This window comes from Varroa jacobsoni, unplaced genomic scaffold (assembly GCF_002532875.2).
Source record: "Varroa jacobsoni isolate VJ856 unplaced genomic scaffold, vjacob_1.0 scaffold_856, whole genome shotgun sequence".
Lineage (NCBI taxonomy): Eukaryota > Metazoa > Arthropoda > Arachnida > Mesostigmata > Varroidae > Varroa > Varroa jacobsoni.
Genome location: NW_019213758.1, coordinates 16,207 through 38,613, shown reverse-complemented (window position 1 = coordinate 38,613; position 22,407 = coordinate 16,207). Strand labels below are relative to the sequence as shown.

General features: G+C 39.5%; 2 long non-coding RNA genes across 6 annotated transcripts; one reads left to right on the top strand and one right to left on the bottom strand.

Moving 5' to 3' along the window:
- Positions 1-3,939: 3,939 nt before the first annotated feature.
- On the bottom strand, positions 3,940-6,554 carry LOC111264413 (uncharacterized). Its single transcript, XR_002682850.2, has 2 exons — positions 6,341-6,554; positions 3,940-4,262 (listed from the first exon to the last, which is right to left on the bottom strand). It is a non-coding gene; the product is annotated as an uncharacterized LOC111264413 (long non-coding RNA).
- A 65-nt stretch (positions 6,555-6,619) lies between these two features.
- LOC111264412 (uncharacterized) lies at positions 6,620-16,798 on the top strand. 5 transcript variants are annotated; one of them, XR_015312680.1, is made up of 5 exons: positions 6,886-7,045; positions 9,269-10,838; positions 13,144-13,291; positions 14,105-14,234; positions 14,959-16,797. It is a non-coding gene; the product is annotated as an uncharacterized LOC111264412 (long non-coding RNA). The 5 variants fall into 5 exon arrangements; XR_015312678.1 differs by lacking the exons at positions 6,886-7,045; positions 14,105-14,234 and adding an exon at positions 6,620-6,708; XR_015312679.1 differs by lacking the exons at positions 6,886-7,045; positions 14,105-14,234 and adding an exon at positions 6,718-6,879.
- Positions 16,799-22,407: the final 5,609 nt, after the last annotated feature.

The window sequence follows — 22,407 nt, the reverse complement described above, 5'->3', positions numbered from 1 at the left end:
TCAATTGGCAGCGTGGACTAAATACAGTTGGGAGCACTTGGAGATTGCAAAGGAATGAGCCTGTCACTATAAGCCTGATTTTGATGAAGGATACAAAAAGCCCTGCAAAGGCTTGAATCGACTCCTGTGATTAAAAATGAGGGCTGTCGCAATCGATAGAAGTACTGGAATGAAGATTAAGAATCAATAGAAGATTTAAGCCGGTGACGTGCGTAATCCTTTGGGAAATTTAGACCGCGATTTGTATGTGGTCAATGCAGATTTAATATATGCTGGGCAGCGGTCTAGACAATCTTCCCCCGCACAGAACAAACAGAAATATATCTGTTTGGAAACAAATAGCCTACGTAGTGACAAACAAAGGTGTACTACAGTAGTTGAATTAATTGAAAACAGTTACTAAACACGACATGAAAAGCTAAAAAACCACATTTTTTTAAAAAAGTTAAATGACAATTTTACATTGCAAGAACCGATGTACAGAGCTATTGCGTATTATAGAACTATGTTGAAGTACAGTCGAACGCAGAGCCATGATTGTGCCAAGCCTTTTGCATCCGTTCAAATCTGTGACTGCGTGCAATTTTTCAGTTTCCGTTTTGTCAAACGTAATGTATTGATTGCAACGCTGTACAATTTGTATAAGTAGTAAAACAAAGTACCTTGTATTTATAACCATTATAGTTTGTTCTATATTTTGTCATAGCGACAATGATGACTGTTGACAAACTGACAATTTCTTTGATAATAGGTGATTAAATGAGAGCGCTTGGGTCGTTCGGGTTGACTTTTGTACATAGTGCTAATTAGACGATAACGCTTTTAAGGATATCACATCAAAACGATCAATTGTCTATTGTCTCTAATGCTAGCGATAGCAACCAAAAATTCGTTTTTCCTATACTCGAATAAGTGAATATATATTCAAAGTGCCCTCATTTGTGACGATCCAGCACCGTTGTCATTGTTTTGACTTCTTCCACCAGTAAGTGGCCCTGCACACAATCCCAAAAAGGAGAGTGGTACGTGCAACGTTCCGCTACCCATCTGGACGTCGTGCTGGACAAACAAACGGCATATTGGAATTGCCAACTACTTAAACAGTAAACGACCGAACGAGTAGTTAGAGGCAAAGGAAGCTCGTGGAGTCGGGTCGATGTACGTATACGTATTACGCTGCATACATCGACTGTCAAGAAGAACGGTGATATTAACGTTTCCCTGGCCGCGCCAGAAGGCTTTCGAAGCAATCACAGCTTCGCATGCGATTTACTCTTCGATATAGCCTCTATATAATGTAATCTTTTATCACGTGAGGCTAGTGGTATATTAGCGACACAGCCGTGGAATGAAGACAGTTCCTGTCGCATTTAACGTACCGGTAGCTATGTCCTACGAGCAAGTCTATAGAGTATGCATATTACAGGTCGCTACGTAAGGGTCCGATGGAGGTCAGGGTTTTTCGGGTTTACTCTCGACATGTACTTTCTTTGTGGATCTATAGGAAGCAAAATTCGGCCTGGTCAGAGTGATATCCTCTCTATCCGCGCGCTAAAGTATAGCAAAATAGCACCCTTGCAATCCGCAAATTTGCAACAACTAGAAACGACAACGGCTAGATGGAAATGACCGCACTCGCTTTTGCTGGCTACATCAGTAGCCAGTAAAAAGGACTTAGCAATAATGGTAGCTGAAAGTTATCCTTCCTTACGGGCAGACGTTTTATTCAATCGTATACAATTGGCATCGAACCCAGCCTGCCCAGTTAATTTCCGTTATTAGTGTACCACCATATTCAACTAGGCCTTATGGAAGTTTTTGCTCACCATTAGTCCACAAGCGGTGAGGTGGACGATGTTGAACAGTCATGTACGAGTCAAAAGCTAACCTAGCGTGCGTGCACGTTGAACGAATGTCTGAAGCTTTGCTCTTCGAAGTGGAGAACACTATTGGAAGTTATAGCATATGCTCAAGTAAGCAGTCGCTTGTCTATGTTCCGTGGACGCGACAAAGATCCTTAACGGACACCGTACGATCTAGTCTTCTTTGTCCGTAAATATCGTAAATGCGTGTTTTTTTTCAGACAAAAAATCGATTATCTGAACGTACTTTGTTATCTCTTTTATTGTTTTTGTAGTTCACAGTATCTTCATATGAAGGGTTATTGACTATTGGTTAATCTAATCGATTTCATTGATAGTGCAGCGATGACGCCGTTATCTACTGTCCTCACCCACAAAGTTCCAAACAACACGCTGTCAAAAACACAGAAGCTTCGGGAGTAACTTGATAATACACAGTTAATTAACTGTATTATTTATGGCAAGCTTGCCTGCTGCCGACCGATAATTTCTAACTTTATTACCAAGGTTTTAATTAATAATAGAACTAGAATTTACAATAAGCTCTAAATATCGATGCCATTTTTTATTACTAAACAAAAAATGTATAATTAGCAGCACAATCGAAGGCTTTCACCTGTTGGTTCTCCTGCATAGCTAACATGCGTCATAGACATGCTACAAGGGCATCGTATAGACTCCCATGAGGTATGTTGACTTATGCAATCATCTCTCTGCTTTTAAAGAGTACTGCCAGCAGTACTAAATGCTAGAGCTGCACGCTAACCCTTGTTTGTCATACACTGGAAGAAATTATGACATTGCGGACTGAATGACAACGTTAGCTAACGCGCAGATTCATTCACCACAATTTATTAGCCCCTTCGATTTGTTTCTATTCTGGGCTGGAACAGAATCCGCCCAGTGCATGGCCTATGCGTAATGTTTTTTTCTTTGCCAGTTTCTATCTTTCATACAAAAACATTCGCGTACTCCCTTCATTTAATTTAGGCATCGTCACTTGTGCACAATTTTTACATGTAATTAAGCACAAAGATGAAGCGAAATTATAAGTATATATTTTGTATTTGTGTTGCATTACGTTTTACGTAAGTGAACGTTTTTTCGCGTTGAAAAAGCGGCACAGTTTAAAATGGATAGAAACTTGTTGGCTTGAGCGCATACTTCAGAATTCATGGATGGATTCTTTCAACAACTTATAACTTTGGTGTTGTCAGGATTTCGATACGAATTCAAGTCCTTTGCTTAAAGTTTAAAAGAAGCTCGATTTCAGATAGTCACTTTGGAACAATATGGCCTCAAGAGCACAACCCTGTAGCACACTAAATAGGCATAGAAAGTTTCGTCCGGATCTTTTTTCTTTCACAAAATCGTTTGTCAGTTTTTATCAATGTTTATCAAATAAAAGTAGTACATGTATTTTTTTCTTCGATTCTCCTAGTAGCGTCATTCGATTAACCTGCTAAAGCATCTTACTAAAACAGACATGTTTGTTGTTATTGTTGTTGTGTGTAAATTGATATTGCTCGTCCTCTAAAAATGTGTATATTTTTAATTGTTTTTAGTTGTTTAATAAATTTTTAAACGTTATGAAACAAAGATACATACTATTTATCATTGAACTACTGGACGCCAGCCCGAGCTTAAACTTTTATTAAAAATAGGCTAACTATTGAAGTTTTCAATTATCAGTTTTTGGAGAGGGCGCTTAAGTTGGCATGTACTTGAACGTGTTATCGAAGATTTGAATTTCTTACGTAGTGTTTAGTTTACGATTAAAATCCCATGTAAAGAGTAGCTGCTATTCGACAGATCTGTTGGTATTAGCCAAAATTCTTTTGTTATTTTAATAATTCTCTATCACAGTACAAAGCTCAGTTATCGCGGTCTTGATATTGAGTGCAAAACCAAAACCAACGCGTTTAATTGATCCGCACAGGTTTTACAAAGACGAAATTTTCTTTATCTTCTCAAAACGGGATCTTCAAAACGTGTTGAAAGCAGTGGAAAAAGCGAGCAAGTGTTATTCCTTGCCATTATTCTATAATAGCGAAGAAATAAATATGGACAACAAGAGTAAGGATATCGTAGTTTATTTTCGAATTATCTCATTTTTTCATGATACATAAGTAGATCTAAGAATGGTCCGTTCTTCCCATAAAATAAGAACACTAGGTAGTTAGTTTTATGTTTCAAGAGCATTTGGGCGAACTTGGGGAGCTCTTGTCGTTAATGGGAAATGTAATAACACAGAGTGCAGGAGGGTTCTGCGATATATTATGTTTGGTCTGAGCAGTCTCCGCAGATAGCAGTTCCTTCAGAGAATTTTTTCTACCAGCCTCCCAATTGTCTCTCCTGCGGAATCCTTTTAATAGCAACGGATCCAATTGCCCGGCAAAGCTGAAGAAAAATTGAAGTAATGAAATATCATTAAATGCTTCATTGCCATGCCGCGCCATTAAGCGGGTGCTCGGACAACCGACGAAGCTACCTCTGACTTGTCCGTGTTTAAACCATATACACAAATATATATAACAACAGAGCATATATATATATATATATATATGCTTTGTTGTTTTTCTTTTTTATGCGACACAGAGCATATACATAGTTTACTTAAAATGTTCACGAATAAAAACATGCACCCTTAATATAGGCTAATATGAAGCGAATAGGGTATATCTAAATATGTGCGTACTCTATAAAGTATATGACTAAGCGGCCCTCGAACCATACTGGCTGACGGCCTCGGCGGCAAAGCCATTCCATCAGAAAATTGTTGACTTTTGATATCGCATAAAAATAACGCCATGTTGGTTCATTCGGCTTAGACTGAATATCTGGATGCTGAGAAGCTCGAATGCAATGCCGCTTGTTCAAGGCCAACGTGCACAATATGCACGACTTGTACCTATAAAAATGAAATTTATTTTTTATGGAAACGTACCCAAAGCAATCGCCCCCTATACGGTTACAACATTTTATAGGCTATTTTCTACTTACAAGAAGTTGGTAAGTTGGGGGGTCGAGGGGTGCTAACACTAATTAGAATTAGGCAGCGTGAATGAGGATATAGGGATCTTTACACCAGATATTGAATAGGGTTGTTCGAGTCACTGAGAAGGGAACCGGAACCGGTTCATATCCAATTCATATAGTGTTCTTATTACACAGTGGAAAGTTACGATTATATAGTGCTTTTTTCACGTATAATACAACGATTTCTAAAGTTCCTTCGATGTAGCGTCCTAACTTGTCAAGCATCCTGTACACAAGTTATGAAAATCGTAAGATCTTCGGTGTTTCGAGGACTTCGTCTAAACATAGATTGCTACAGAAAGCTAGCGATTTATAAAGAAGCGAAGGGCTATAAATATGCAAACGCTTGAACCCGATTCGCTGTAGCTAGCAAACCGCTCGCCATTTACCGAAGTTACTTGCAGCGGCAATAAATTGTTCGTTTAAGCCGTCAATATAGTATAAACAGTAAAACTGATGGCTACAAAGGCAAGATGACTAGGTAGTACGTTCTGTAGTATTATGGAATAATGATGCCCCATAAAATCAAATAAGCCATTAAGTGTGATGAACAAGCTGCGGTGATCATGGAGGCTTTTGAGGAACACAGAGCACGAAAAATACGGCGTCAATTCAATATGAGATTTTTCAACGTACATGCTATAAAATTATACAGAAAAAGTACTGAAGTAAACGAAGAATGTGGTAAATAGATTTGTCACGTATCGGGCCAGAATAGATGTGTGAAGAGGCGTGGCAGTGTTTAAACACGTTTTCGAATTTCCATTGTATTTTAAGAGTTCAATATACTGGATAAACTGGTTGTATGTGTTGAGCTAAAATTAAATAGCACTTTCAATTTCAAATCTAACAACGACCAATACATTCGGAAGAACGGTATATGGATATTTTGTTGAATAACAATTTAAGTTCAGTAAAATAATAAATTTCGTTTTGTTGTCCGTAGTGGCGATTTTAGGCACGCATCTTCTAATGGTCAAACATAGATTTCTTGGAGATGCGGCAATCTCTGCAGGTGAATCGTAACTACTGTAGTTCAGATGTTATGGCTTAAACTTTCCAGAGTATTTAAAACACGAAAAATGCGAAATTGCATTGTACCAATCCAAACTATACTCAATCTATCACATATCAACAGTATTCATACTTTTTGTACCGGCAACGGACGATACATGCGTATTTGTAATGAAGGAAACGAAACAAAAATACACTTTTCAGTAAAACCAAAAAATTTAAACATTGACGAAAGCCTTTAGAAGCTACGTATCGTCAAGACAAATAGACTTTTCCTTTACTTGTCGATTTTTCTAATATTAGCAGACCGGCAAATTGTAACTATGTACCGCTAAAAGCACTAGTATTTTGGATTAATGTCTTTAGCAGCATTTGAAATAACACAGACATTTATGTCGAGTACAAGCTACATCAGATTAGCTTACAAGCCACTTTATAAGCCGGGGAATATCAACTCGAAAAACCTTAGGGATAGCATGTACGATTGCTTTTTCTGCACACAGTCATGTACGATAAACAGAACATTCTCGATGTTTTCAAAATGACCGCGCAAATGCTACAGTCGATGCACAGAACTAGCGGTTTGACATCGGATACAAATCGAAGAGAGTACGTATGGCGGTTAGATGACTTCACATGCTTTCTTGTTCGCTTTGTCGTCAATGAAACTTTACTCCCAAACAGAGTGACGTATAGAAAATCGTGTTGCCCTTAGCCGTTCATAGAATGTTAGCTGCGGAAAAAAAATTGCCAAAAAACACCTGTATTCATGGCCGATTCGTCTAAAAGGATGGTTGTCAATCGAAATTTTTGTACAAATAATTAATACGATTTTGCTGTTTCTAGCGCTCGAAAACGTCACGTCTTATGACGTCTGTGAACGACACAGTTATGCTGAATTATATTTCTATTTGTTCTATGTGTATTGCTTTGCTATTTCGGTAATAATGTACTAGCCACAGGAGTAAGTACAATGTCGGTTCGTTAAAAAGTTGTCGAGAGCGGGAGATTACTCTAGATTCAGTAGAACTAATCTTTAAAAATACTTGAGTGTAATGGTACTGCTTCGTTCCCATCACAAAGTCCATACAAAACAATTGGTTTAATTTTAAATCAAGGACCCTATTGATGTAAGTTCGCAAATAATTTCAATCAATGTAAAAGTTTACTTTAATCGGCCAACAAACATGAGCACCTAAACATATATTTATTAAAAACAAGCGTTTGTAAGTTGTTTTCAAATCTAGTGCAAAGGACTTGGGTAGTGTTCATGTATTGAGGATGCTAAAATCGAGAGTCTGTTGCGTAAAGGGATCGAATTCCTCTATACATTAGAAAACTGTTATCTTTCCTGCGGTTTGGAATAGCCTATTACTTCCTTAGTAGCAATATTTTCCAATGATTCGATAAGAAAACTCCATTTTCCGCTGTTATTATTATTCCTGTTACTACAAGTCTCTAAAAAAGTTCTTGTCCGAATTTATTTTCATTTTTGAAAAAGTTAAACTTTCAATCGAAAATAATCGTCCAGCTAAAACGGTTAGGCTTTGTAGATGTCCTCAAGCAACGAAAGCCTTTACAAACGTGCAAAAAGACCGGTGAATATGTTAGTTTCAAAGTGCTTTATCTTGGTACGGAGGGCACATTGCTCTACGTTACAGAGAATAGGGCAATTGTGGACAAATTCGAAAGGCAGAAGATAATTTGGTGATCCGTAGGATCAAATTTGGCAAAACGGAAAAAAGGCATTTTACTATTGTACCAGCAGTTACGTGAGTGGTCTTTTAGGGTATCTGCGCTGTCTCCCTCAGCAGAAACAGCCACAAAGTGACAGTAGTAATTAACCTCACATAAAGTTATCGCTAAAAAGTGAATTTGCGAGATTTTTTTAATCGTAACATGCTTGTTTCCAAATCTTAGACGCATGGGATGCATGTTACATACATACATACATACAAGGAGTAAAAGGAATGCTTTTAGATCTGTCGAAAAGGGGGAGGCAGTCTGAGATTTATGCAACCGATAACACTTCTTGACATAAAGATCGAAGTATACTAACTGCTAGAAATTACGTGCCCAACTCAGCAGCGCCGCCTGCTAGCCCTCAATATCGGAATAGTCTCGGCTGCTCTTAAATTTTCAAATATGAAGATTTGTTTTTTCTAAGATATGTTTTTGTCATAAAATTTTCTCAACTCAAGTTTACCCACAACAATGATTAGGACTTTTAGAACTAATATCAAGCAGTTGTTAAGGAAAACCAATGTATAGCAATAATCACCCATATAAATATACAGCGATTAAAGTCGACGAAACACGCAGGGGAAATAGGGAGAGTATATATATATATATATATAAGCTACTCTTGGAGTATTCCATTAGTTACTCAAAGTCTACATAATTTTATGTCCTGTTTTTATTTCCTTACTTAACTACTGAGCCAAGACTGAATGTTGTGTTTACTTGCAAGATATCCTTCGTCCATTTTAGGCTTCGAATCATTTTAAACTTATTACGACGAACAAACAATATTTAAAACGCGGACACGAGTAACTAAAAGTTTTTAATACTATAAGTTACGCAGCTATATGAAGTGCTTAAAATCGATGTAACATTATTTTTACTTTGGATCCTATTCTGAAATCCATAGGTCATGCCGACTTTGAGTGAACAAACAAGAGGAAAAAGATCTCTGAGTAACTTTGTATTCACAGAAGCATGTGGAACCCTCAAAGCCGTCCGTTTATATTGAGTCAACTCTGATTTGTACGAGAACAGGATCCATGCGACCAACAATTTTTCAAATCTTGACCGTCTAAATCAAACATTACAGACCGCTGAGAAACTTCACCTCCAATTATCCCTACATATAGAATGTACTCAGGTTGTATAGAACTCTAGGCCAAGACATTTGGTAGAAAAATAGGAAGTGTAACATATGTGCCTTACTCGACCTAAGAGCTCTGGAATTTGATGCTGTTCATGATAGTCGCAGGACCTAATAGCCCTTAGAGAGCCCTGATAAAAGACCATCATAGCCTTAAGGGAGTAACACCTTCTTAGCACTTCACCTTGAGCCTACCACCAGGTAAGGTAAATGGCAGTTCTTTTGGGAATGCCGATGAATTGGAGTCACTTATCTTTTCGGAGCTCAAGGGATATTGAACACCTGTCGAACGAGTTTTTCTCTAAACAGCGGCAATCTTTAAGACAAGCACAAAGAATCAATGCACGACACATAAATTTCATTGATATCAAAAAGCTTGTTCCTCAACTTAGGCAATGACAATAAAGAGACGATAATGTTCAGCGTACAAATGCGGTAATTGTATATTTGCTCTCTGTCATTACAGGAAAGACTTAGGACAGAGAAAGAAAAAATCCATGGAAAGTATAACGTTGGAGTGCACTGAAAGGACATGAATTACGAAACGCCCGCACTATCGACAGCCGAGACTTAGTACCAGAGGTAAACAAACACCCGAGCATAAGCTCAACGTGCGGAGACGCATTTTCCTTGACGCATGTGCCAAATTACACGCGTGTGCCGATCGACAGGCATGGCTTCAGTTTCAAAATTCTGCGAAGACGTTGAGCAACGGGCCTCATACAATAGCAAAGTCGACGATTCTATCATCAAACACCAAAAATCAAAGCAAGTTGTGACGTTATTAATTTACCTTACGTCGGGCCCATTTAGTGACTAAAGGGATCAGATTTACTTAGAAGTCCCAGCAATGAATAGTTGCGACGACCTCGGCGAAGTACGCAGCCTATATACACTCAGAAAGCCCGTATACCGATTGACTGTTTGGAATATCAAAGCCAAAAATTTGGCCAAATGGTACAGAAATTTGCTCGGAAATTAAATTGACGAAACAGTGACAATAGCGGCTTTCAAAGAAGCTAATGCTGTAGAAAGTGACGGTACTCCCGTAAGGCAAACCCCGTGCGCCACTCTGCAAAATAACTAAAGCCCGCGAGCATTCTCCAGATGCGATCTGATGCAATCTTCAAGGGTGGCCAGTGCATTCGTTGCAGGGACGTGGGCCCAACGTGTGGACGCATCACCTCTGGAAAAAGATTGTTGGAGTGAGTTTAAGGTTAATTCTCTGGAGATATGCTAATGCATTATACGTTATCCAAAATAGTACCCATACTAGTAACAAATGCGTTAATTTTCATACTTATGAACTGACTTGATGTGGTTCATACCGGATATGTTGAAGTAACGATAGAGGTGGATTCCGGATGCAAGGTGACTGATATACCAATGTTTCAGTACAAAAAGTTAATATTCCTGTTAAACGTGACAAATAACAAGAACGCGGTTCTGTATTCGTTCATTGAAGTTGATGCTACGTAGAATCGCTGACAGGGTTATCACGGCGGTACCTTTTGGACGATGTAGCTTTACCTGTCGATGTGAGCATCTCGCTGGGCTAAAAAAACCTTGTCAGATTGAAGGGTGCCATTGGTGTTGTGTCAAGATCTAGAGTCATTAAGCTGTCGGAACGTTAGCAAAGCCCATTTACGTATTGTATAGTTTAATTCTTACCCCAAAGCCTACAAGCCAAGAATTGTGCGCGAGGTGAGTGAGTACGGTACAAAGTCATTTATAAACAATAGAAGGAAAAGAATTGCACAAAGTGGAAGGAAAACCTGCAAAAATAAAGAATCGAAGTTCAGTTAAAACTGTGACGAAATAATGCAAATATCTGAGTCACCTCTATTTCCGCCTTCAGTTTGTACATAACGCAAAGAGATATCGATTTACTTGCACCCAGGGCAGAGAGTGTAGTCAGTCGTTTGTTTGTGCACAACCAGTCCTGAATGGATCCACGAGTCAACAGAGGAATCGATTCCGGATAACCGATTACTGTCAATGAATGCATCGATTAGTACGACGCGTACTGAAAAAACGTAAGTTTTGAAGTCAAAGCGTAACCTAGTCGACAGTGAAGCTAGCAGTAGCAGCGGCCCGATGATTCCGGCGCAGACATAAAGTTACTATACTTGTTGCATGAGCAAGCCGCTAGAGCGCGTTGCGTAAGTGAGTTATCTACAGCTGGGTTGAGCTTTGATATATTTATACCGACTGCATCAATGCTATGACATGGCTGAATGATTTGAATATTAAAGCGATACGTCTGGGGAACGCCTAGTGTTATGGTGGTCTTGGAACAAGGGTCATTTAATATCTACATTCAATGTGAAACTAGTATTAGGTTTTTATTTATTTACGTTTAGTATTATCATACAGTCTTGCTACAATTTTGTGTCAGATACAGACTGTTCTTTAAGGTCATAGACCTATATAGTATAACATAAAGTTAACACGAGATCCGATATTAGCTACTATCATAGCGAAAGAAAATTTTTACCACTAAACACCTGCTTGCGAATAAGCAAAAGGACATAATAGAGATTAACGCTACGCATAGATCCTTAAACCGCGATTTCAACTTACAGTAATCGAAGCTATGTTAAACCTATTCTACAATAATAATAATAATTATTATTATCATAACAAAAAATGGCAAAATCTAGAATGGTTCTACTTAATTATTAAATAATCGATAGTAGAATAACCGATCACAACAGCATTTGTTGACGCATGCGTCATTTTCGTTGAAGAGTTTGTTGAGGCAATTGGTAAATAGTATCAAGTACGCCGTTAGAGTTCAGTTGCTCATTACACATACCGAAAACGTTCACGAATTTTCGCCTTTGAGGTCCCATTGTCTAAGGAACAGTACCTGCCAGTTCAGCAAGACAACTGATAGAAAACTTTTGCAATTCAAAGAGGAAAAACAACCCACGATGACCAATCGTGGGTATAATACAACAACATTCATTCTTCAAACAATTAACGACGGCAATCTTTAATAAGAGACTCGTAAACGCAGTTTGACGGCACGCGTCATAATTTCGATATTTTCGAAACATGCTAACCACTGCCCCGCCAACATTAGCTTATATTATCTGTGATTCTTGTACGTCTCTCTGTATACCTGCTGAAAATTAGTACGAAGAAAAAACGGAAAGAGCCACGGAGCAGGGAGTGACCGTTGATGAATGGTTGGTGCCCGTGCTCGCATAAGCAAGTATGGTAAACTCGTGTTTATAATGAACGGGTACTCACTCAGTGTTTATAGCTTTTTCAAATATTTTAAACCACATAATATTAGAGAGAGTACTTACTGAGAAAAGCAGGCATTTATCTCTTACGTGCTACGCTCCTTTAGGTAATTCTTTTCTCACTTTTAAACAAGGCCTTATAATCAGTATCAATGTATCAGTCACTGAGCACGCGCTGACTATATCAAAAACACATTAAATGAATAGGTAGTACTTTAATCTGACTCTATTCCTAGCTAAGCCAGACGGTTGGCCAACGTCGAGCTTGTCTTTCACAAATAGTTCAGCGTTATATGAGTACTACACTTATTTCTATATGACCATGCATACAGAAGAACATAACTTTTGCTATCTGTTTTGTCCAACAATTTTCCCTATATTGTCTATGCAATGAGCAAAATGACATATACATTGATTCATATTCTTTTCAGTTTTTTTAGTATCTGGAAAAGCTTTCTTGTGGCCAGCCCTGTTGCACTTAACCAACCATGACTTGATTACAGTTAATTACAGAACGAGCCCCACGTGACAAACGGTAGTTAGCTTGAGCCGTTGATTTCAGTTCTCGCACTGGTGCCATGACAATATCACTGTGGCCACCCTGCGCCCTCATACCCATCTGTATATGCCATATGATTTAGTTAGTTCGGGACCCTAACCCAAGATTAGTCATTTCCTGTTATTAATACACCTAGTGAACGCACGTGCGCATAGTAAATATGTGTAGTTGTGTTAAAGGCGTGTGACTAAAAGTTTTGGAGATTTTCGTGCTCGGATTTCAGCGGCGACTTTCGTCGTGCAAACGTGTCTTTGTAGAAGCAGCCCGCTAGAGGATCAGAAAGGGGACATAGGAAAGTGCGACATGAAAAAACCTGTACAGAAGGGGGAATAATTTTGATAGAAACGATCAATGACGATAGAGGGAGCGGCACCCACGGCCTGAATATGGTAGCACGTGGAACAATAGCTTTACCAATCGGTTTAGAAGTTAGAGAACGCTCTTCCCTCACTCGAAAAAGGCAGTCAGGCGTTTATCTTAATCGAGATCATATTCTTATAATCAAATGGTAATATTCTCCTTCACTAGCGGATCACTTTCATCGATGGAGAATCGAAGAAACCTAAAGGAAATGTCGGCGCATCAACAGTTGTCGACTGGAAAGTGGTCACGGAATTTCTTTAAGCCTTCTCAGACTTACAGTGCCGTAATCGCAAGTTTCGTCAAGAACGAGGAGGTAAGAGAAGCAGCTGGCCAGTCGAAGCGTTATGGAGCACATGATGAACTCGTGGTCCTGGATCATTGCTTCTCGTTATCACATACATTATGTGGCCGGTTAATGTCATTCAGTTATGCTACCGTGCTGCGTGCTAGATCTGTTCCCATAGCAGCCATATGCTGGCTATGTTAACGGATGAAAATTGCAGGCTTACTCTCAGCTCTCAGTTACGCGGAAAATATGTCGTTTTTGCTCAAACATATTTTCATTATGTGGCACATGTGTATGGCCATAAGATCTGGTAAGAAAAGGCGATAAAAGAAACATATAGTTGTTTGATTTACGTTTTAAATGGCAAAAGTGGTTCAAGTTGTATAAAAAAAAAAACTAACTTTCAGTTACTTGTTGAAAGAATGGAACAATTGGGACTCTGTTACACTCACGCTCGAAAATTACGGCTACGATTACAGTTCGAGGCGGGGTTTTGAACTACAGTATTTAAAAAATTATGCTAAAGCAGAAATAACAGGATCTGATGAGCCGTCATTCACCGGTATACCTAGACCGTTTAGTTGATAAGCGAATTGGTCTGCATTTTGCCCTTTGTATATGTGGGGAAAGAAAAAGATCTAAAATTCAGTTGAATTCACCAAATCTCTATACAGTTCTTCGTCCTTCCGGAGGGGTACCGAGAACCGCGACTTCAGCATAGCATAGGCGGTGGGTAAATTTAAATTGGACACTGCGTGACAACCGGGACAAGCTCCATCCTAATTTTAAGTGAATCGGTTGCAATTCAGTACTGCTGGCTTAATACAGGTTCTTTTATAGCGAAACCGTAGGGCGCCAAATGCGCGAGTAATATAGTCATCCGCCCGCGCACACGATTGAGGTTAGTCCACATGTTGGCTTATCGGAATCAGGCAGGGGATCATCTTCAATCAACAACGGCTTCTTTCACGTACGTGTATACACAAGTCAAAGATTTGTGCCTGGATACCGGCGTTTATGTATGCACACATGACCTTAAACGTAGTATGTATTTCTTACTTGCATGTGCTGGTATGAGGCATGCAACTGTAACAAATGCCCTTAGGTGGAAGGCTTTAGGCTGAAGCAATCGGCTTAGGCCTAATCATCAACCAAAGTTCACAGTTTTCCGTCCCATATTAATAACAGTTGCTGGTGTATGTGCAGATATTTTACTTACATTCACGAAATACGATTAGCTACGCTATTTCTAGAAAAAAGCTACGTGACGTGGAGCATCATGTGAACACGTAACGTATGAAGGGAAGGATTGCGTAATGGTTTTGATTTTGTAAGTAATGTATTATTAGAAAGGTAGTACCAATTATGTCTGATCCGTTTTACGTAGCAAACTTAAGAAAATCAATATTCTCGGTAAAACGATGACGTAAATGAAGCGTAATAAATCGAAACGGAACATCTCTCAGGGTGTTCTCTGAGCACCCTGCACAAAGGAAGAAAGCACAAATGAAAGGTTTATGAATCGTCAACTGGTTCCTATCGATGACTAATAAAACTCTACAGTGCGAACCGTGTGCGAAGTTCAGCGCAATTATAACGCGAGTATATGAATTTGCACAAAAAAAAAAAGACGAGTTTGGCTTGAGATTGTACAGGGTCGTCAAAGGGCTAATAAGGAAAATGATGTCTTCTAGGAAAGAAAGAAATTTACGAATATACCAGAAGCGCCGGAGAGATAGATGACGAGGACACATGGCTGCGAAATCGGTGCGAGTTTCAAGAACAGGCAACTGTGAGGCACTCCTGAGCTTAGGAGTCGGCTAAAGGAAACCTTTAAAATCGGTTCAATTGTCATCAGGTTTCCTCTAAACCTATGCTAAACAATACTGTCTCCTCAATTATCGCCTCATCAATGGGAAAGCGGCAAAGCTTTGACTGGGCTTCAGCATGAGCCTAGCAGGCCATGTTAAACTGATGCTCACATTGAATCGATTTTTGAGGTTACACGAACCATGTGATTCTAAAAGGCTAAAACTACAAACGTACAACAGCGATAGGTCGCCCACGAAATACGTTGTAGGTGTGTTGTCCATTTCCAGAAACACAGAAGCGATGACGTCGTCAGCCCTTCATTAACTTATAGTGCTTAGTTTTTCTTTTATTTAACCTTATAAAAATAGCTTCCTTATGGGTTCTGAGTCTGAAGAGCCAGTACCAAGCGGCTAACAATGACGTTGGGGCCTTAAACGATAGTTTACAAAACTACAATTTACATTCGGATTTATTCTGTGTGCAGTTGTTAAATAAACTAGGTGCCCATTCATCGGTTCAATAAATAAATTAAAAAGTAATTCCACAAACCGAGCTAAATAACTAATAGGCGAATCTGATAACTAAAAAGAATCTTGATCCCAAAATGTGACAGTTATAAAGCTATACCGACCAAACTGTATTTTCTAGTAAAGACAGAATTTTCTGCTTTTCGTACCTTAGGCACGAAATTTATAACAAGAATTGTTGTAAAGCATTGTATTTGGAATAATAAAAAAAAAAATGCACTAAAGAATAATGAAATTGCAAATCCAACGTATGCCACTACAAAAAGCTGTTCACCTCTCAAGAGCTTCCTGTCGATGTATTTCCATCTTTTCTTTTGTGACCTTAATTAGAATTAAACTTAAGAAAAAGGCTAACATATTTTTATACACGAACTTCAGCAATTACCAGCATCTCTATACCGCTGACTCTCAAGAGCCGGAGTAGATTAAGCAACATCCGAATTCGGTGTCCTCTCATAGTCGGTGAGGCTAAACGCAACAGGGGGGGGGGGGGGGCAGTAGCCATCTTTCAAGATTCAGTGACTTGCCCCGTTAATTGACTAAGATGGCACAAGCGCTTCGGTCCTAGATTATTCGTCGGAGTGGAACGAAATCGCTATTTCGTTGGCAAGTGTGTGCATCGACGGGGAAATGCCTAGAGCAAGCCTAGCATACTCGCGATTCGGAACAGAAGTTTCTCCAGAGATCAAGCCTTCTATACTAACGTACTGTGTATAACTCAGCGAAGGGGAATTCAGTTGACGGCGGATACGGTGGAAATGGCAGGCGTGGTGGGAATTGCTTGGGCAACGGGCACACTTTTAGGAGACGACTGCAAACCCGTAGTTGAATTTATGGTAGCTCGCTGATAGTTACTTCGACTACAATTCATGTGAGTAGTAAGCCATCGTAGTAGAACTAGTATGCAGCGGATAGCCCTTAATTAAAATATGAGGCGAGCTGACCCTCGAATTTTACCCCCGAAAGAACCTATCTCTAGGCAATGCTTCCACACTGTTATTACATGTGCATAGTCGATCTGAGCGGCGTATGGTCAATAATTACTAATCCGAACTAAAGCTGCTATACTGAAATGTCAGAAGTGTAGTAATCTGCGCTTAAAGCTGTTTTATGGAACACGCACATGTCCAACTGTGGTGCTCTGCTATCGAATAAATGGTCCAAACGTGCTTTCCAGAGATAAAAGTTGTAGTTTTTCATATATATTTATTTATGCCATTATGTGGGGTATAGAAGATATGCGCTTGCGAAGTAAAACACCTGAATTAGATAATCTAATTTGTCCACGTATACTCTTATATCCATATGCTTTCATTTAGTAGTTACAGGACAGATTTTTATATATATTTTACATTATTTAATTATAACACACTTCGATATGTCATGTCAACTAACTTTGTTGAATTTATACAGAGTTTACGTTTTTCTGAGACTGGATCCTAAACAAAAACACAGCTCGGCATTATAGACTAGTTCTTATAGTGTCTTACACTAATGTGGTGCTGATGTATACCAAGGTGAAACTAGTTCAGATCATTTTAGCCTTTGGAGATGTCAGTAGCACGAAGTCGACCGTATAGGATAGAATATACAAATACAAGAACCTACTGTAGATACGATGTTCTTTTACGTCAAAAAAAAAGTAAAAAATTAAAATCCAAATACAATTAAACGATATATTTCTCGTTTTCGTTCCGATCTTCGCATCTCACCATATTGTTTCGGTAGAACTTAAATAATCAGACATAAGTCAGAATTTAATGAAAAGGTATTCGTACATAAACTTTACATTGGCGCATAGACACTAAGTTAACTAACTACAACCCTACGATCGAGTAACACAAAACAGAATTCTTCTTTGCAAACAATAGTAACAGGTATCTATTGTATCATTTTCTCCCGTCTGATCATAATGCGATCGTACCAATCGTAGCCGTAGGCACGTGATAACATGCGCTAGATAGATCATAACTTAGTTTAACTTTTAGTTTGTTTAAAGGAAAGATTAATAATAAAAGATTGCCTTTACATTTTAACCATTGCACGATAAGGAGGTAATGCTGTGTCGAGTACCAGGTTATTCCGTCGATATCTCTAACATCTGAATGTGCATATGCAGAGCTCTGGCAATCGACACCCGTACACCGATCACTCGTTTTCACTTACCAATTCCTACAGACGACCCGCAGACGATATATCAACCTTGTTTACACAACGGGAACTATTTGACCTCTAATCCTTTTCTCCTCCGCAGGAACAGGAGACTACCGTCCGGTGAACGGTCTTCCCGACAGGCCGCTAGAATTTGACACTGTCGGGGGCGACAACGGCATAAAACCTAGGTCCGCAGGCCCATCTCTTAATTTTCTCTTTTGCTTGGGCTGTCTTAGGCAGTCCCACGCACTCCGGCTCCATTTCATTCTCTGTTTTCATCTTGTGTCATTTATGTCCCCCTTTTCTGCCCGATCCATGTCACCATATCTTGCATCACGCTCGTTCCACCTAGCTGCCTTACGCACTGTATTCCCCCACGCGATGCACGCAGCCTCCCTCAAAGCAATGGGTAGCATATATCCGGAGATCAGGCTAGCTCACCGTATACAAACTTACTACATTTGACTACAACGGCGACAAGACGATTAATTAACTAATGAACTACGCTTCCAGGACCATCGGTATTACTATGTTGTCATACTCGTCGCGGTCGTTGCCAACACTGGCAGAACCAAGGCCGTAAGTGCCACTGACGGACAAACCGGCAGAGAAGAAAGAACATTGTAATTAAAGGAAGCAGGGATGTAGCAACAACAGTGCGGAGGGACAGCGAAAGGGGGTTCAAAATAAGAAGTGGGGGTAAAGGAAAGGGCCAGCAAGAAAATGGTAGCTTCTGGCTCGTTGGTTTGTTTGTCATAGCTTTGAGAAGTTGTCCTCCCTAAAATAGAGCGCAGGGCACGTGAGCCTAATAATAGCTAATCACACAAATGCTTTAGCGTGTTTTCATTGTTGATATCCCGTGTTCGGTCTTTCGAGTTTCTTCGTACCATACTCATATTTTGCCCCTCTTTGAGTCGGAGCTACATAGCACGTCCGTCATCGCCGCCACCGTGACTAATCAGCCTGCAGAGTCAGACGGGAGTCAGGGACAATGAGTTTGGAGTGTCACACTAGAATTTCGAACGTCAAGTCGGTGATTCCTAAATCCTAAATCTAAGCTGAGCTCGAAACCAGAAGGGAACTGTCTGTGCCAAGCACGACAGAAGGACTAATGCGAACAGCTTGTATGTAGCTAGCAGAAGTATCGACGAGATTCCGAAATGTTTCGGCAACGCGCCGCCCCATGGGAACGGCCGGCTGTGTTTATTAGGCTCAACATCGTGAAGCCTCGACACGAACGAGAGGGACACATAGATCGAGATAGGTACTAACATTGTCTCATTGTGCTCACTGCATATAAATGCCGAATGTCTTCCCGTTTCAGTTGTATCCTCAGTTCAGTCCACTATCATCATACCCATAGGAAAACATATACATGCGCGTCTAAATTTATACTTGTACACTCACCAAGAGACCCTTCATTGATTTGAAATAGAGCGACACTTCGCTGTGGTAGAGATGAATAGTACGAGCTATGAGCGATATTGCTTGTTTGCAATTTTAAGGGAAGATGCCTCTAACCTGTCTGTTATGGCAAACTAGTCCCAGATGATTTGTCTTCGTGAGGAGATTAACAATCGAACACACTTAAACACTCGTGTTTGTACGCCTACGTGCAAGTGGGTTACTGTGCCGTGTTGGCTTACTGAACGAACGTTAGTTCTCATATTTTTTGCCGCTTAGGCTTTTTCGTGTGTCCTAGTTACCGCATTGGAAAGCCAGACGCGTGGAAAGTTACACTTACTGTTCCGAACGGGCTAAAGTCCACCTAGACGAAGTGGATTCGTGAGTGCAAGGGTCATTACGCAATACGCATAGTCGCGGAGGCTTAACCGGCGCCCGCACCGCGGCCGACGTCGACAACGTCATCATGCGAAACTTTTGGCCTGTTCTGTACGTTTTTCACGCAGGTTGAAAGACAACAACCCTAAGGAATCGTTTGTGTTGCTTCAATAAAGAGAGTTAGCAAAGAAAAAATAAGTGCGAGGGCTATGGCATTGCCAACCTCGGAAATTCTAACAGGTCATGAATGAGAAATCTTTTAAAGCCTAAACCTTGCCTTATGGGCCTAAAAATATTTAGATTAAAGTAAAATGATTCACTCTATAAAGTAAAGGATTTAAAACGGTGAACAGAGGTCAGAAGATGGACCTACGAATGAATACCTTCATGGGTACCTCTTTTGTTTGTCCCCGAGTCCGTTTATAGTCCAAATGCTACCAGAAGATTATAAAAAGGACACTTATTTCTTTCTTAAGAGCTAACGGCATTCAAAGTATTAAAAAAAAAGGCATTAAAAAGTGGCAATTCAGATCGACTATCAAGTGGATAAAGTGTGTGAACCTTTTGTCTTAGATCCCAATGGATTTGGAACACCTGCTCAGTTGTGGGAGTTAACGCGACTTAAATTATTCTTGAAACCTCTAAGATTTACCTATAAGGCGCTAAAAAAATACTTTTTCGAGTCTATCTTTCGTCGACCTTCTAAAAATATGAGCTAAAGTTATAACGCTTATTTTTGAGACAAAGCGGGGGAAAAAGCGATGGCAATTCTGTTTCGAGTCTTTATGTTTAGCAACGCTTACTGCTTAGCAAAATCGGTTCTTTAAACTTTATGTGCCTAGTCTATTTTTATATAATAGTTTTTACTAAAGGGTTACGTCCAGAGCTTCAAACTTAGTTCTAACGAAATATTCACAACTGTTTTCTTCGCCATCACTATGGATAACCTATTTCTTTTAGCTCTGGTAAGAAATTCTAAGCAATTACACATTCGATTAAACTGCTTGAGCTTTTTTTAGGTATGTATTTTTTAAACATATGTGTTTAACGGAAAAACATAGAATGGCCTTTCATAGTTTCAATACCTCTTGCCTTTATTTGCTGCGTGCATGTGCCTTCACCAGTTTGCGACAACCCATTTATCTTAGCAAACCCATGTGATCATCCAAATGTCAATTTCTCAAAAAAGGGCAAAATTTATTTTCAAAATATTACATTTTTATCAATTCTCCTGCCGGCTACCAATATTTTTTGAGCGTCCTGCGCACCCATTCTACGTCGATGTGGTAGATGTCCGCGCGAAGCACCTCTGATTCTTTCAAATGCATAGCAACTCAACATGTTGGATGGCAGATTATTAAAAATAAGATGTTTTCAGAAACAAACTAATTAGAGCTAGGATTGGATTTAGTAAACACTGCTTATTGTAATTGGTGTTGAATTGGTGCGTAGAACGCCGGGAGAATTCAAAATTTAGGCGGTGCTTTCATAGACCTTCAGCCACTCTTTAATTCCTTCATTCGAAGTGCTACGGTATCTTCTTAAGCTTCAAATCAAATAGACGAAATAAGTGGAGGCATAAAGAAGGTGAAATGGGAGACCGAACTATGCGTCCCGTTACTACTGCTACTATAGACTGCGTATATAATTCTCATTGGATATGGAACAGGCAGCAAGAGAGAGGGATCTTCTAATCAGGTCAGATGTTACAACTAATGTTCATTCATTACTACTTTTGTTCGTGCGTTTAATTTTATTCAAAAATGTTCCCATTCAATTTCAAAAAACCGCGTTTAAGGTTGCGAAAAACTGTTTGGTACCTATTTCGTATTGTAGATATAAAAATTGTAGATAGATAAGCACAGCGCTTAATTAGCATCCAATGTTTAGCCCAGGTTTAATTATATATAACGTAACATTAATTTCTTGTGAAAGTGATTTATTATCATTGAAAGAGAACAAGTTGCTTGTTCCGCCAAGCTCAACTTAGCAGTATCTGTCCCACTTTGCAGGACATTTCCAAAGACAATTAGACACCCTTCATACACTGGATAGATTTCTCCATATAGAGAAATGTGCATGACCACCAACGTCTTTCACCGTACTATGCATAGCCGGAGACGGTAGCGGGATAGCATCGTCTGTAGTAACAGCTGTCAGCGGCACTTCAGGGAGTGGCAGTCTTGACAAGCTGAGTTCTCTGAGACACAGCGGAAGCAAGGAGCTACTTCAAAACATGACTAATCGATTTTAACATTATTACTACTTTAAAACTGCTTACGAAGTTGTGAATATATGAACATTAATTGATAACCCTAATTTTCCATTAACTGATGAACGCCAACACTTATGCCTCTAGGCATACAAAAAAAGGAGGATTTTTTAACGAACAATATCACCTAGCACATACCCGATATTCCTCTGCATTGCTACATGATAATCCTTGATGCATTAGCAAATAACCATATAGGTAGAATATATATCTACATATATCATACATCAAAAGTGTAAAAAGAAAGTTTCCATATATATATATAAACATTTCCTATATATCATACACCAGAAGCATATCATGAGTTGTGTTATTGGTAGAATTCCCATAAACATTTACGGAATGAATGATGAGCCCCAAGGATCAGAAGGCCGTAACGTTTTTCTCTACTATTAGTCATTTTGCCAGCCGAATGCGCAAATCAGACAAGTAAAAATTCACATAGATGGCTGTCACCCCTCTCCCGCGTCTTTCATACATACTGTTGCAGGCAGTTTCTGCTTGATGGACATCAGTCCGTCTTACACACAGCACATCACTGTTCCCGATCACTCATCTCTTAGCGACTAGCCCTTCTCTTCTATGCAAGCTTTTCC